The sequence below is a fragment of the Ambystoma mexicanum genome, chromosome 5p, assembly GCF_040938575.1.
Source record: "Ambystoma mexicanum isolate Mex_15411 chromosome 5p, UKY_AmexF1_1, whole genome shotgun sequence".
NCBI lineage: Eukaryota > Metazoa > Chordata > Amphibia > Caudata > Ambystomatidae > Ambystoma > Ambystoma mexicanum.
In genome coordinates, this window is record NC_090930.1 from 1,103,788,926 (window position 1) to 1,103,804,963 (window position 16,038).

Here is a 16,038-nt window from a genome sequence, read left to right on the forward strand (position 1 = left end):
TCACTACCTACATGTACAAGCACTACATGGTGTGTGCCAGGAAATGTGAAGGCAGTGCAATGTCAAAATCAGACATCACGTGCATTGTGCATTCAATGTGTACCATGCCTAGAAGCCAAGCACCCCTCCACCCCAGTACCAAAGCAGGGATGCCTGGCATGGTATCAAAAGGCTGACCATACACCTGTGTATTGACAGGCAGTGTTGACTGGCATCAACAGCTTCATGTGATTCAAATTACAACACTGCAAATGATGCTGGGACAGTGGGCAGGACACATGATGGAAACTCCGGAGGCCGCCCACGTGTGAAGAAGACACAAGAAGAGTTGGACAGAGTCATTGGCCATTGAACAGGCTGAGGCCTGTGAGCCACACAGATTGTCAGAGCCTAAACATGTGTGCAACGCAGGACTGAGGCACAGTTGACATGGGAAGGCTGATGAGATGGCAGGCAATGTATGTAACCAAGGACTTATATTACAGTGATCATCCAGTCAAGGACACATAGGGGCATGCGTGCAATGCACATGGAGCATGAATGGGCACTCATGTCCCTGCGGGACATCTGACCCATGCACAGTACAAGTGAGATACCCTGCATCGAGTACTAAGGCTGTACCACATGGCATATGTCTGGCAGATTCCACGCTGGAAGTTAGCATCTACACAGGACACATGAACAAGAAAGTACACATTGGCAAGATTGGAGCAGACCAGTGCAAAGGTGGAACTGGGGTGCAGAGTGGCGGAGGAGGGGCAAGGGAGCATGCCTACATGGAGTCCCGCATGCAGGCAGAGGAGACATACATGACGGTAGCATTGCATTACTTACACATCAGAACCATGTACACGTCACATGTAGCAGCAATCATGCACAACACATCCCACAAGTGAAACACACACGTCCTCAACAAACATGCATCAACACTCACTGGACTGGGCATCAAAGTCCAGCTTCTCTCCCACTCCTTCGACCAATTCAGGTGGTATGAACTCCGCAACGAGAGCCTCATGCAGAGTGAGTTCTTCCTCCTCTGGTGCAGGCCCACCGCCAGTCACCAGAGTCAAGTTGTAATTTGAGGCACGCTTGGCCTTAGTGCTGCGCTTGATGTCATTCCAACGCTTTTTGCACTCCTGCGCCGTGCGCACCTCATGGCCGAATGAACTGACATGTTCCGCAACATGCTTCCAGTGGGTGTCACGTTGGGCAGCCGTGGTCTGACTATTGGCACCCACTAGCATGTCACGGCTGTGGCCCCGCACGTAGTCCACGAGGAAGTCCAGTTCCTGCTTACAGAAAGGCTTCTTCCTCGATGTGCAGGAGGTCGTGTCTGTGTGTGGGGTCCCAGCCTGTGCTGCAGGTGCAACCTTCCTCCTCTTGGACTGTGGCGCAGACCCTGGCTGGCTAATGCCGCCCTGACCAGCATGGCCAGTGGGTTCGGTGGATTGAGCCAAGGGAGTGGCAGGTGGAGGGATGACCAGAGGCCTGACTTGGGTCAGTGGCAGCTGGGTGCCCACTAATGGACCCTGCGCAGCAACATCAGCTGTGGCAGGGTGGTTGGCCGCAACGGTCCTGGTTGGCAGACTCACAACCGGGGTGCTGTTGGGTGCATCTGCCCCTGCACTTGCCAACACCCGGCTGTTCGGGGCAGCAGATGACATGACTGCCCCAGGGACACGTGTCTCTTGGTCTGAGCAGCCCGGCCTGCCCCTATGGTTTCCCCCCTGGCCTGTTGGAGATCTACCAAGGGCTCTTCAAGTGCCAACGCAGCCTGCGCTGGCAGACCCTGAGCCTGGGTGGCGGTGTCCACAGCTGCACCTGCAGCTACCACCACCCTTGGGCCCGTGGCAGTCGATGGAACAGACTGCCGGGTCATATGGGTGCCAGTGCCAGATGCAGGAGCTGCATCCCCCGGAACCACAGGGGGTGGTGGCATGGCTGCACCGACACATGGCACAACATTGTGCTCAAGTGGCGCACCCCTGCCTCTTCCCCCTCTGTGGCTGCCCTGGACACCCTGGAGTCCCCCTACTCCCTGGTCACCACGGCCACGTCCCCGACCACGCCCGCCACGAGGAGTACGCCCAGCTGAGGCGCCCCTCACCTTTGGTGGCCTCCCAACCATGGCACAGATGTAGTAGTGCTGGCACAGATGGAGTGGTGCCAATGGGAGGTGTACACCACAATTGACCTGGGCAATTGGGGTGAAGGGGGTGGGAAGCAAGATGTTAACAGCCCCCCTGCACCTGCAAGGCTGTATGTGACCCCGGTGATGTGGTGACAGGTCACGCAACGCTCAGGCACCCCAAAACTGCAGTAAAACCGTGCACGCAAACCTGCAGCCTATGTGCGTGGATTCAACCTCCCGCAGTACACGGTGGCACCCAGTAACACGAATAACGCGTACGCGTGGGACACGCAGGCTACTATGACATTGAAAATGGGTGCGATACACAGGGGCACCCGCAGTGGGAAAAAGAGCATGTGTGACTCACCGTCTGACTAGCGCGATGCAGAAAAACACGCGTAGCCAATACCCCCGCCAAAAGAAGAGATACGTCCTTGATAGCTGTGAAGTTGTGATGGCGCGCGAAACAACAGGAAGCAGCAACACACGTCGGTCTCCACGAAAGGCACGTACAGCGAACTGCTGGGCCCGCTCACCTTTAACCCGTGCTGAGGGAAACGCACGCGCGCGTCACGTCACTTACGCGCATAGGCCCTTTCCTCATATTACAAGCGGACGTGCAGTTTCCACGCGCGCTTACGCGCATGGCCCGTTCGTCGTGTTACACGCGGACGTGCAGTTTCCACAGGCGCTTACGCGCATGGGCCCTTTCCACGTATTACACGCGGACGTGCAGTTTCCACACGAGCTTACGCGCATGGGCCCTTTCCTCGTATTACACGCGGACGTGCAGTTTTTCACGCTCGCTGAAATGCCCATGCACGTCTGTACGCCTCACGTCACAGGGGCGCTTGCGCTTGAGGGGCCTTCTGTCCAATGAAAATACGTATGCGTGCAGACGCGCTTACGCGCTAAGGGCCTTTCCTCGAATTACACGCTGACGTGCAGATTTTTCACGTGCCAATTCACTCCGTATCAAGCTGGCCACGCGTAAGCACACGGAAGACCACGCTCCTGCCCAGAAGGCCGAACTACTGCCCCCCAGAGCCCCGAGCACGCTCCCACCTGCCATCTGCTGCTGCCTGACTGCCTGCTGCCCACGTGCACTGCCATTTGCTGCCTGCACATCAGCCAGGGGTGCTGTTGCTGTGACCACCCCTGATGGAACCGAAGACTCCCGACTGGGATTCCATCGCTCCACAGCCCAGCCCCAGGACCCAGTTGCCCACCCACTCCTGCCTCTGGGGTTGTCATGTCGGGGCAAACACCATCTGTGACCACTGACAACCCCCGGCCAGAGAGGCAGAGGGGCACCAGCTTCAGGCCCACCGAAGTTAGTGTCCAGGTGGAGCAAGTCCTGGGGCAGTATGATGCCCTCTTCGGAAGTTCCCGCGCCGACAAGGAAGGACGGACTCGGATCTGGACTGACATCGTGACTGCCATCAACGCGGAGGGGGTGGCAGTCCGCGACTTACAACATGTCAGGAAGCGCTGGGAGGACTTCAGGTCCAGGACCCTGAACAAGGCCCGGCGCCTCTTGAAGGCAGCGGATGCCAAGGGGCGCCGGGGCCACTTGTCGGAAGAACAGATGAGGGTCCTGGAACGCATATCCCCAGCGCTCCACGTCCAGGTCCTAGAGAAGCAGACCCGTCTGGAGTCGAGCGGTGAGTGTACATGCATCCTGATTGTGAGCAGTGCGTGTGGTGATTATTCGGTAGTGTGCAGGTTGCACATCTGTTTGTATGGGGTCGAGTATGGGTGGGGGTGTACAGGGCCGTGGGGCTGACACATGCGAGGGCTGTAATGTGTGAGACATGGATGGTGCTTGTGTGTGTAGGCTTGCATGCCAAATGCAGTTGTGTGGGCACACATGTTTGGATGAATGTGTATGTAAGTAGACATGTCCGTGATGTCACGCATGTATGTAGTTTTCGGCTGCATGTATCAGCACTGTGTACATGTGCATGTGTGTGTATTTGACAAGGGTGCAACAGTGATGCAATATGGATGCATGTGACAGCGGTATGTGGAAGCCTGATTGGCAGATGTGACATGGATGCCCGTCTGAACAGTGCGACACTTGGCAGAGGTGTACACATGCATGCAAGTGTGGTGGTGTGTGTGCATGTGTGGTGCACTTCCTGTGTTGCATGTGATGTCTGGCTCACCTTTGGCTGCTCATGCTGTTGTATGTGTATGGATGGTGGTGGCAGTTGCGATATGGCTGTGGTATGGCTCATGTGTGCGAGTTGTAATGACATGTGTGTTGGGGATTGTGATGACATGTCTGAGGTTTGCCAATGCCACTCATGTGCAACTGTCATGTGTGTATGTGTCCATTGTACAGTGCCCTGATGCCTGTGTTTTGTTTCTCCCTGTCTGCAGCGTCAACTGATGAAGAGGGCGGAGAAGGTGCTGTGGAGCACAGCGGCGGGGATCCCACTGCCAGCCGGAGACGCAAGGCCCTGCTCCCCTCCCGTGTTGTCATCTCGTCGGGGAGTGAGGAGTCCGGTGCCGCGTCCCAGGCTGCAGCTGCCGGGGGGAGGTCCAAGAGGCGGAGGTTGGAGTTGGACTCCTCGGCAGCAGAAGGGGCAGCTGGGACCCCACAGGGCCCAACAGGGGAAGATGGCACGGAGTCATCCAGGTTGGTGGGGGGTTTGGTGGAGAAGGAGGCCGTGCAAGCACCAGAGACGGGGTCTGGAGGTGGGGATCCCACTGGTGCTAGTGGTGCAGTGCAGGACCAGGGACAGGAGGCAGCACAGGCCGCCGCGGAGGTGCCTGTGTGCAATCCTGTCCTCGATCCTGTCCCTGCATCATCTTGCACCAGCAGGGATGCCTACGTCCAGACCCGTTTTCAGGCAGGGGATGAGCTGACATCAACTGGCCTTCCTCTGCCTGCGGACGTGGCTATCCAGGTCCGGGTTGAGCCTGTCCTAGCTGGTGTGGCGTTGCGTCAACGGGCCATGCGAGGTGACCTGCAGTCTTTTCATGAAGAGACTGAACGTCATCTCGAATGGCTCGTTGACCACGTCAGCCTGCTGGGACAGGTCACCCAGGCCGGATTCCTCCGTCTGATGGGGCTTGCTCCGACCCCCTCCTCAACTGGACCCCCTACGCGCCAGTCGTCCTCTGTGCCATCTTCCCACCCATCAGTCACCTGGGTGCCCTGTGGAGCTGCCTCTGACGGTGCGGCCAGGCTGGTGGAGGAGGCATCCCTGCCACAGTCGGGAGTCGGACGTCCAGCAGGGGTGGCCACATCAACAACTGCACCCCAGCCGGCGGAGGATGTGCAGGCAGCAGGAGGCAGTGCACGGGCAGAGGCACAGCAGCAGCAGCAACGTGGTGGGAGCCATGAAGGCTCGGGGCCTTCAACATCGGAGGGGCAGGCATCGGCCGGATGGCAGGTTGACCCAGGACGGGGTGTGTCTTCTGTGTGGCAGCGGTTGGGCCAGCAGATAGGTGCGGAGCGGCGGCGGGCGGAAGAGGCGCGGCTCACAATGGTCAGGGCGGAGAACTCCATGCGGAGGGCCCTGAGGCGGGCCGAGTGCCTCGAGGCAATCCGCAGGGGGTTGGAGGAGGACACGGCGTCGTCCCTGCGGATCCTCGGGGCCATGGAACAGGACCGCCTCTGGGACATCGAACAGGAGTTCGATGATGCCCTGGCCTGGAACACCACGGAGTGAGCCGCTGGACTTGCCCGCCGCCTTTGTATATAGTTCTTTAGTTTTAGGTTTCCTTTGTTTGTTCTTATGATTTGGAGTCGACGGACACTACTCCACTTTTTGTATATAGTTGCATTTTAGTTAGGGTTTTTTGTAGGTTTCCTTTGTTCAGTTGGGCTCATGGACCCTTGGATGTTTTGTACATAGTTCTTCATTGGATTGATTTTATTTTTCATTTGACTTTGGACAACATTTTTTTGGATTAGGATTTGGTGTTTTTATTTTTTTAAACGGACATGCAGCTTATCTTTTTTTCATTGCCATTGTAGTTTGTTTCATTTCTTTTGCATTCTTTTTTTTTTAATACAATTTTGTTTTCATACTTCACTGTGTGGTATCATCTCATTGGTTTCATGCATGTCATGTTGGGTGTTTTCCCATTCAATTGCAACCATTGTGTGTGACGGACATGGGTTCATTTGCTTTATGAACATTGGGGGTGTAACATGTAATTTCCATTTCCATGTGGGTGAATGGGTTACTTGGTAGGGCTTTTTGGCTGTGGAGGCTGACCATAACGCACATGATTGGGGATTGTGAGGACCTGGTGGAGGCTGCCCATGGTGGCTGGGGGGTGGGGGTGATAGGGGACATGAGTGGGGGCCTGGTGGGGGCTGGCCATGGTGGCTGGGGGGTGGGGGTGGTGGGAGACATGGGTGGGGGCCTGTTGGAGGCTGCCCCTGCACTGCTGGGGGGTGGGGGTGGTGGGAGACATGGGTGGGGCCTGCTGGCAGGTGCCCCAGAGTGCTAGGGGGTGGGGGTGGTGGGGAACATGAGTTGGACATGGGTGGGGGCCTGCTGGCAGGTGCCCCACAGTGCTGGGGGGTGGGGGTGGTGGGGAACATGAGTTGGACATGGGTCGGGGCCTGCTGGCAGGTGCCCCACAGTGCTGGGGGGTAGGGGTGCAGGGTTACATGAGTTGCACATGGGTGGATGAGTTGGACATGGGTGGGGGCCTGCTGGCAGGTGCCCCACAGTGCTGGGGGGTGGGGGTGCAGTGGTACATAAGTTGCACATGGGTGGGGGCCTGCTGGCAGGTGCCCCACAGTGCTGGGGGGTGGTGGGGAACATGAGTTGGGCATGGGTGGGGGCCTGCTGGGAGGTGCCCCACAGTGCTGGGGGGTGGGGGTGGAGGGGTACATGAGTTGCACATGGGTGGGGGCCTGCTGGCAGGTGCCCCACAGTGCTGGGGGGTGGGGGTGCAGGGGTACATGAGTTGCACATGGGTGGGGGCCTGCTGGCAGGTGCCCCACAGTGATGGGGGGTGGGGGTGGTGGGGAACATGAGTTGGACATGGGTGGGGGCCTGCTGGCAGGTGCCCCACAGTGCTGGGGGGTGGGGGTGCTGGGAGACATGGGTGGGGGCCTGGTGGAGGCTGCCCCTGGTGGCTGGGGGGTGGGGGTGGTGGGAGACATGGGTGGGGCCTGGTGGAGGCTGCCCCTGGTGACTGGGGGGGTGAGGGTGGTGGGAGACATGGGTGGGGGCCTGGTGGTTGGTGCCCCTGGTGGCTGGGGGCTGGGGGTGGTGGGAGACAAGGGTGGGGGCCTGGTGGTGGGTGCCCCTGCACTGCTGGGGGGTGGGGGTGGTGGGAGACATGGGTGGGGGCCTGGTGGAGGCTGCCCCTGGTGACTGGGGGGGTGGGGGGGGGTGGGAGACATGGGTGGGGGCCTGGTGGTTGGTGCCCCTGGTGGCTGGGGGGTGGGGGTGCTGAGAGACATGGGTGGGGGCCTGGTGGTGGGTGCCCCTGCACTGCTGGGGGGTGGGGGTGGTGGGAGACATGGGTGGGGGCCTGGTGGAGGCTGCCCCTGGTGACTGGGGGGTGGGGTGGTGGGAGACATGGGTGGGGGCCTGGTGGAGGCTGGCCCTGGGGAGTGGGGGGTGGGGGTGGTGGGAGACATGGGTGGGGGCCTGGTGGAGGCTGCCCCTGCACTGCTGGTGGGTGGGGGTGGTGGGAGACATGGGTGGGGCCTGCTGGCATGTGCCCCACAGTGCTGGGGGGTGGGGGTGCAGGGGTACATGAGTTGCACATGGGTGGGGGCCTGCTGGCAGGTGCCCCACAGTGCTGGGGGGTGGGGGTGCTGATAGACATGGGTGGGGGCCTGGTGGAGGCTGCCCCTGGTGGCTGGGGGTGGGGGTGGTGGGAGACATGGGTGGGGGCCTGGTGGTGGGTGCCCCTGCACTGCTGGGGGGTGGGGATGCTGGGAGACATGGGTGGGGGCCTGGTGGAGGCTGCCCCTGGTAGGCTGGGGGTGGGGGTGGTGGGAGACATGGGTGGGGGCCTGGTGGAGGCTGCCCCTGGTGACTGGGGGGGTGTGGGGGTGGTGGGAGACATGGGTGGGGGCCTGGTGGTTGGTGCCCCTGGTGGCTGGGGGGTGGGTGTGCTGGGAGACATGGGTGGGGGCCTGGTGGTGGGTGCCCCTGCACTGCTGGGGGGTGGGGGTGGTGGGAGACATGGGTGGGGGCCTGCTGGCAGGTGCCCCACAGTGCTGGGGGGTGGGGGTGCAGGGGTACATGAGTTGGACATGGATGGGGGCCTGCTGGCAGGTGCCCCACAGTGCTGGGGGGTGGGGGTGCTGATAGACATGGGTGGGGGCCTGGTGGAGGCTGCCCCTGGTGGCTGGGGGGTGGGGGTGGTGGGAGACATGGGTGGGGTCCTGTGGAGGGTGCCCCTGGTGGCTGGGGGTGCAGGGGGACATGCGTTGGTGGGCAGTAGTGCAAGTTGACATGTGGGTTGGCTGGGGGGCATGCCCATGGTGGATGGGGTGCCTGCAGGACATGTGCAGGGTAGGCCCCTGTGGTGTGAGCCACCTGCAGGTGCCGTGGAGGGTGTAGAGGGAACACCTGGGAGGGCCCACACGTGCAATTCACGTGTGGTACTCCCCGCGCACCCCTGTAATACACGTACCCTGATGGAATCACGTGTCGAACTTCCCCCGCATCCCAAAATACACGTACCCTGCTGATTTTGCGTGTGTAACTTCCTGCGCACCCCTGGAATACACGTACCCTGCTGATATCGTGTGTGGAACTTCACGCGCACCCCGAAATACACGTACCCTGATGGAATCGCGTGTGGAACTTCCCGCGCACCCCTGAGATACGCGTACCCTGCTTGCACGGGCCCAATCGCGTGTGGAACTTCACGCGCACCCCGAAATACACGTACCCTGATGGAATTGCGTGTGGAACTTCACGCGCACCCCGAAATACACGTAAACTGATGGAATCGCATGTGGAACTTCCCGCGATCCCCTGAGATACGCGTACCCTGCTCGCACGGGCCCAATCGCGTGTGGAAATTCCCGCGCACCCCTGAAATACACGTACCCTGCTGGAATCGCGAGTGTGACTTCCCCTGCACCCTGAAATACACGTACCCTGCTGATATCGCGTGTGGAACTTCACGCGCACCCCGAAATACACGTACCCTGATGGAATCGCGTGTGGAACTTCATGCGCACCCCGAAATACACGTATCCTGATGGAATCACGTGTGGAACTTCACGCGCACCCTGAAATACACGTACCCTGATGGAATCGCGTGTGGAACTTCCCGCGCACCCCTGAGATACGCGTACCCTGCTCGCACAGGCACTATTGCTGTATGTTGCCACTTTTGTAATGCGCACGGACGCTACCGCCTGCCTTCGTGTGACGGACTTGTTTGGGCTTGTGCGTGTCTTTCGCTGTGCGTGGCTTTGCCCTATTCGATTCCATGAATACGTGTGGTTCGGGTGCGTGTGGGCGTTCCGTCTGCTTCCCTGCAGTACATCCCCAGTTACGCCCTTGTATTTGCGAGTTGTTCCCCATTCCGCGCGTTACGCCCCGTGTTCCGCCCACTTTCTAGTGTATGCGCAGAGGTTGTGCGCTTTCACTGTGCGCGTCTCGCACATCTTTCGGGATGTTGCAGTGACGTGTGCGCCATGCACGGGTTTGGCGCACATCCCGAGGAAGACACGCGCAGGCGCCTGTTTTTTTCCGCTTGCGCCTGCTTGCACCTCCTTGCGCCAGCTTGCGCGTAGATTTTCGGCGCACGTTTGTTCCATGAATCGGCCCCATAGTGTTTTTGGAATAAGACAACAATTGGACTACTGTGCTGGAATGGTGAAATTCACTATAAACTCACAGGAAGATCCACAAGAATTTCTAATGTACTTACTACAAGTAATGGAAAACAAAAACATACCTATAAATGAAATCTTTCAGATTTCATACATGTGTAAACATACATGCACTCTCTGCAACAATGTGACACAAGAAGAAATCCCCAATGAACGCTTCATATATATATCAATACTAAATTGTGAATCCATTCCATTTCAGCAACTTGTACAAAATGCAAACCATGGTAGATTATGCTCTACCTGCAATTCAGATAATCGCTCCACGTTAGTAATACAAACACATAGTAAATACGTAATACTAATGCTTCTACGTTACAATGCAGATGATACCAAAAACAACTGCAAGCTGACTGGATTCACACATGGTCAAATATCACTTGGTAAGAAAACCTTCACAACAATAGGTATAATCTACCACGCAGTAGCCACAACCAATTCAGGGCACTACACTGCATATATAAAAAAGAAATGTGGATGGTTTGAATGTAATGATAGCACCATTACGCTAAAGCAGAGATTACCAGCAAATCTTACAAATGCTTATTTGATGTTCTTAAAACCAAAATTTGATAAATAAACTGTATTTAAACCTTTAAGTAAATTTGTGTTACAAAAATATAAACTGTTAGAATACTCCAAAAGCTATCTAACTGCTCAAAGATTCTACAACAACTAATCAGATAAATGAATACCACTAAATTAGACCAAAGAATACACAGTTAGAATACGCCAATTGGTATCTAACTGTCCCAAAATTATAAATTTGTGTTAAAATAATATAAACTGTTAGAATACTCCAAAAGCTATCTAACAGCTCAAAGATTCTACAAAAACTAATCAGATAAATGAATACCACTAAATTAGGCCAAAAAATACACAGTTAAAATACGCCAATTGGTATCTAACTGTCCCAAAATTTAACAATATCCAAATAGATAAATCAAAACCACTAAAATATATTAAAAAAATAGACAGTTAGAATACGCCAATTGGTATCTAACTGTTCCAAAATTTTATAATATCGAAACAAATGAAGAATCTGTTACTGCTCCAAAAAAAAATACAACAAAGCAAAGTATAAAGCATTAGCCAGAAACAACAAGTGAACACTGAAAACAAAGAAACAAATAAACTGTAGCATAACAGAAAAAGGGTTTTTTTTTAATCCAACATGGATTTTTTTTTCTCCCACAGACCCAATGATTTTAGCAACAAATACAGAAACTGAGCAAATTGCACAGTACTCTGATTTGTACTCTACTAAATATGAGGGTCGAAAAAAAATAAAAGTATATTGCTTATACAATGTAAGAAGTCATTACAAAATACTAATACTAACATGCTATTTTCTTTTATCACAGAAATGAAGAAGAAAAACATGGACTCCCATTACTAGACCAAACAGTAAGTATACAATAATAAGGACAACCATAGCAGCATATCACATCCATAGTATCTAATACCTTTGTTCCTTATACATTTGTTTTTCACCCAAAGTTATAAGCAAATATGAATGTGATATGCTGTAGTGGTTGTTGCCAGGGCATACAATCTTGGGTGCATGGCCAAATGGCCATGCACCCAAGACTCTATGCCCTGGCAACAACCACCGCAGCATATCACATCCATAGAGTCAAACATTTCAACTATGATCCATGGGAAACTTTTAATGTCCGCGAACAATGTGAGTGTTCTTAGAACACTTTGAACTTGCCAACGAACAATACGGACACCGTTTTCAGGACACCCCCTACGAACATTTCAGAACAACGCGATAGTTCTTAGAACACTTTCAACTTAACAACGAACAATACGGACAGTGTCCTAAGGACACCCCCTATGAACATTCCAGGACACCGGGAGTGTTCTTAGAAGCGTCTTCAGAACACCACCATCTTGTTTATTTGCAAACATTTCAAGACACCGCAAGTGTTCTTAGGACACATTCAACTTGACAAAGAACAATACGGACAGCGTCCTCAGGACACCCCCTACGAACACTCCCCGGACACCGCGAGTGTTCTTAGAAGCGTCTTCAGAACACCCCCATTTTGTTTATTTGCGAACATTTCAGGACACCGCGAGTGTTCTTAGGACACATTCAACTTGACAGAGAACAATACAGACAGCGTCCTCAGGACACCCCCTACGAACACTCCCCGGACACCGCGAGTGTTCTTAGAAGCGTCTTCAGAACACCACCATCTTGTTTATTTGCGAACATTTCAGTACACTGTGAGTGTTCTTAGGGCACATTCAACTTGACAGAGAACAATACGGACAGCGTCCTCAGGACACCCCCTACGAACACTCCCCGGACACCGCGAGTGTTCTTAGAAGCGTCCTCAGAACACCCCCATTTTGTTTATTTGCGAACATTTCAGGACACCGCGAGTGTTCTTAGGACACAATCAACTTGACAGAGAACAATACGGACAGCGTCCTCAGGACACCCCCTACGAACACTCCCCGGACACCAACAATGTTCTTAGAAGCGTCTTCAGAACACCCCCATTTTGTTTATTTGCGAACATTTCAGGACACCGCGTGTGTTCTTAGAACACATTCAACTTGACAGAGAACAATACGGACAGCGTCCTCAGGACACCCCCTACGAACACTCCCCGGACACCGCGAGTGTTCTTAGAACAGTTTCACTTTGCTTGCGAACAAAACGGACACATATTGACTCCTTAGAACACCCCCTAGTCAGTTTATTTAGAACATTTCAGAACACCCGTGATGGCCGCAAACAAATCGAACACAAAAAGAACGTCTAACACATAAAAAACACAACTTTCATCCTATCTCATACACTCCCACCCTCCCCAAACACTCCTACACACTAACACACTCTACAAAATACACATTTTGAACAAAGTTTCACCGCGCTGTCCGGGGACGTCCGCGAATCCAAGATGGCGGGCACTACCGAAAAATCTGACGCGCTTCACGCTCCACGCCGTCCAATCAGCGAACATTTTGCATGTCCGCGAACATTACGCAAGACGATTGGCCAATCAGGACACTTTCCGCGGAGCGAACAGGGAAGTGTGTCTGCAAACCCAACACAGATATCACTAATTTTCTTTTACCTACTTTTTGGTCATTTTAAAAAAAACTACTGGATGGATTTTCACCAAATTCGCAAAAGCACGCTTTCGGGACCAAGCCGCTGCTCCTGGTCCAAATTTGGTGGAAATCCGTTCAGCCGTTTGGACTGTAGGCACGAGCAAAAATTTTTTCCCTTTCACTCTATGGAGAGTGAGTATAATGTATACAAATATGAGCATATAGAGGGAAGGTAGAGTAATAAAAATAAAACTATAACAAAGTGCTGATAACCATAATGATTATCTTCATGCACAGAAAGGATTGCTCTCTTTCAAGCCTGTATCTTCCGCTATGTATATGTTTCATATGATGTGACTGGACCCTAAGTCTACAAATATAGTACCTTTTCAATTTTTACTTCCTGACTGTTACTGAAGAAAACCATGTGGTTTTGATATGTCAGTAAAGGATAAAAAGGGAGAGCCAGCCATGTGATGTCATCAGTGATGTCATCAATGACATTTGTGATGTCATCTTTGATGGTCTGGGTGTTATTGTTAGCAGTGCACGGTGGCGCGAGTTATGGTTGCTTATGTTACCATAACTGCCGAATTTCAGGGGTTTTTCGGTTTTACTTTGAGCCATAACGTCCCTTTAACAAAGTTTTTTCACTGAATTTCCTAGGTTTTTAGTAGCGCAACTTAACCATAACGTCCCTTTAACAAAGTTTTTTCACTGAATTTCATAGGTTTTTAGTGCACAACTTAACCATAATATCCCTGACTTCATATACATGTAACATAGAACATACTAACCCCCTCGTAGTGATTTTCATATCCGCGGACTACCGCCATGTCCGCGGACACATCGAAAATCTGAGCGTGGTGAATGTAAATTTAAATAGTGTGCCCCATTTCCCCTTTGAAGTTGGCTCTGAAAAGAGCCGTTTTTTTTTTTTTACAGATGCTTGACAGACACCTGTTATTTTGTATTTTTTTTCTTGTTTTTTTTTCTTACTTACTCCTAAAATCTTCACATAACCTTCTCCAAAGCAACCCTTACATTCCAAAATAGAAAGGCGTTTCCCGTAAAAGATAAAGAAATGCCATCTTCTTTAAAATTAACAGCATTACTGCCATCAATATTCTCATTGTTACAGAAGAACATACCAGCTCTAAGCATAAAGGCACACATGCCTCGGTTGATGACACACCTAGCAATATTTTGCAGACGACAAAAAACTGAACTATTGTCCCATATTGCCCTAGGTAGTAATCCAGAAAAAATTACTTTTGCATTTGGAAGGATCTTCATTACTGATTGAACCAAGCATTCCAAATCAGCCAACAAAGTAGGGGCACTGACGTTGCCCAAATGGAAAGCACCATAGTGCAAAACTACCACATGCGGACTGTTCATCGTGGCCATATCCTCACAAACTTTTACAATTCCCTGTACATTGCAATCAAACGCACTGCTCCACACCGCCTCCACTCCTTTCACATCAAAGTTCTTTGCAACATGCCTGCATTCAGCGTACTGCTGTAAACCATGCACAAACATATCTCCGAGCACCAACACCCTGACTTTCTCCACTTCTGCCATCTTCACCACACACAGTCTCTTTCAACACAAATCCACAACCTCGACATCTGATTGGCTGATCCGTACAGTCTTCTTTCCATGTTGGATTTCCTGGAAAAACCCCGATGTAGCACGCTCTGTCCACGAACATCCCCGGTGTCCGCGGACGGCGTCCACTTTACTCTTTGTGCCATTCCCTCATTGCATACAGCTAAGCAATCACACAATACGAATAACGTCCTCAGAACAACCCCATTTTGTGAATTTTCGAACATTTCAGGACAATTATTATTTCATTATTCAACATATTAACATTACACATATTATACTTTCATCTTGTACTCTGCACACAATGCTATGTTTCTCCATTAGTAGCTCAGTATACTAGATAGAATCCCATAATACAATACTATTTATATCAATGCATCGTTCAAAGCACTAATAACGGTATGATATTTATTGCAATATCCTTGACACTTTTTTCGCAACATTATAATAAAAATCCCTAGTACACAAATTCCATGAAAAGTACATACACACGTGATGTCATCAGTGATTTCATCAATGACATTTGCGATGTCATCTTCAATGTCCTGGGTGTTAGCCTTAGCAGTGCACGGTGGTGGCGCCAGTTATTTTCCAAAGCTTACCATGACTTGCGATTTTCAGGGGTCTTTCGGCTGTACTTAGAACCATAACGTCCTTTAAACAAACTTTTTTTAATATCACGCAAACAATACACAAACATGGCATGCAAAAACCAACTTCTACAGATGGCTTTACACAGAATGTTTCAAAGTAAGAATTTATGCTCGTTCACAGTGAAGGTCAGCTGCTTCCACAACTTCTACAGATGGCTTTACACAGAATGTTGCAAAGTAAAAATGTATGCTCGTTCACAGTGAAGGTCAGCTGCTTCCATTTTTTTCTCGGGCCCCGGGGAGGCTCACGAAGCGGACTATAAGGTTGTATTGTGTTTTGACCTTGACAGACAGAGATTGTGATGCAAGACTTCTCTTGAAGGACTATTGCTAAAACGTAATAGAAGATAAAGATGAAATTTCTGAAACAAAACCGCTTTTATATATTATATTACTATGCGAAAGATCGTTGGCACACGTGGAGTCATATTTTGGGACTGCACTACTCGTAGACAATGGAAATTGCAATTGTACTGTAAGTAACCATTTAGATTATTTTATACCAAATATAATAACAATAGCGTAGCATTAAAGACCGCTCAAGTTGAACTTGTTCGTTGAAAATGACATAATGTTTTCTACCGCGCACTATCACCGCCAAATTGATCCCCTGTCGTTTAGAGGGCTCTGAAAAAGGCAGACGACACAGGGTGGGTTAATAGAAATGATTTAACCGGTCTATAGGCGGTCAACCGCTCTACTCTCTGTGCCACTTCACTGTA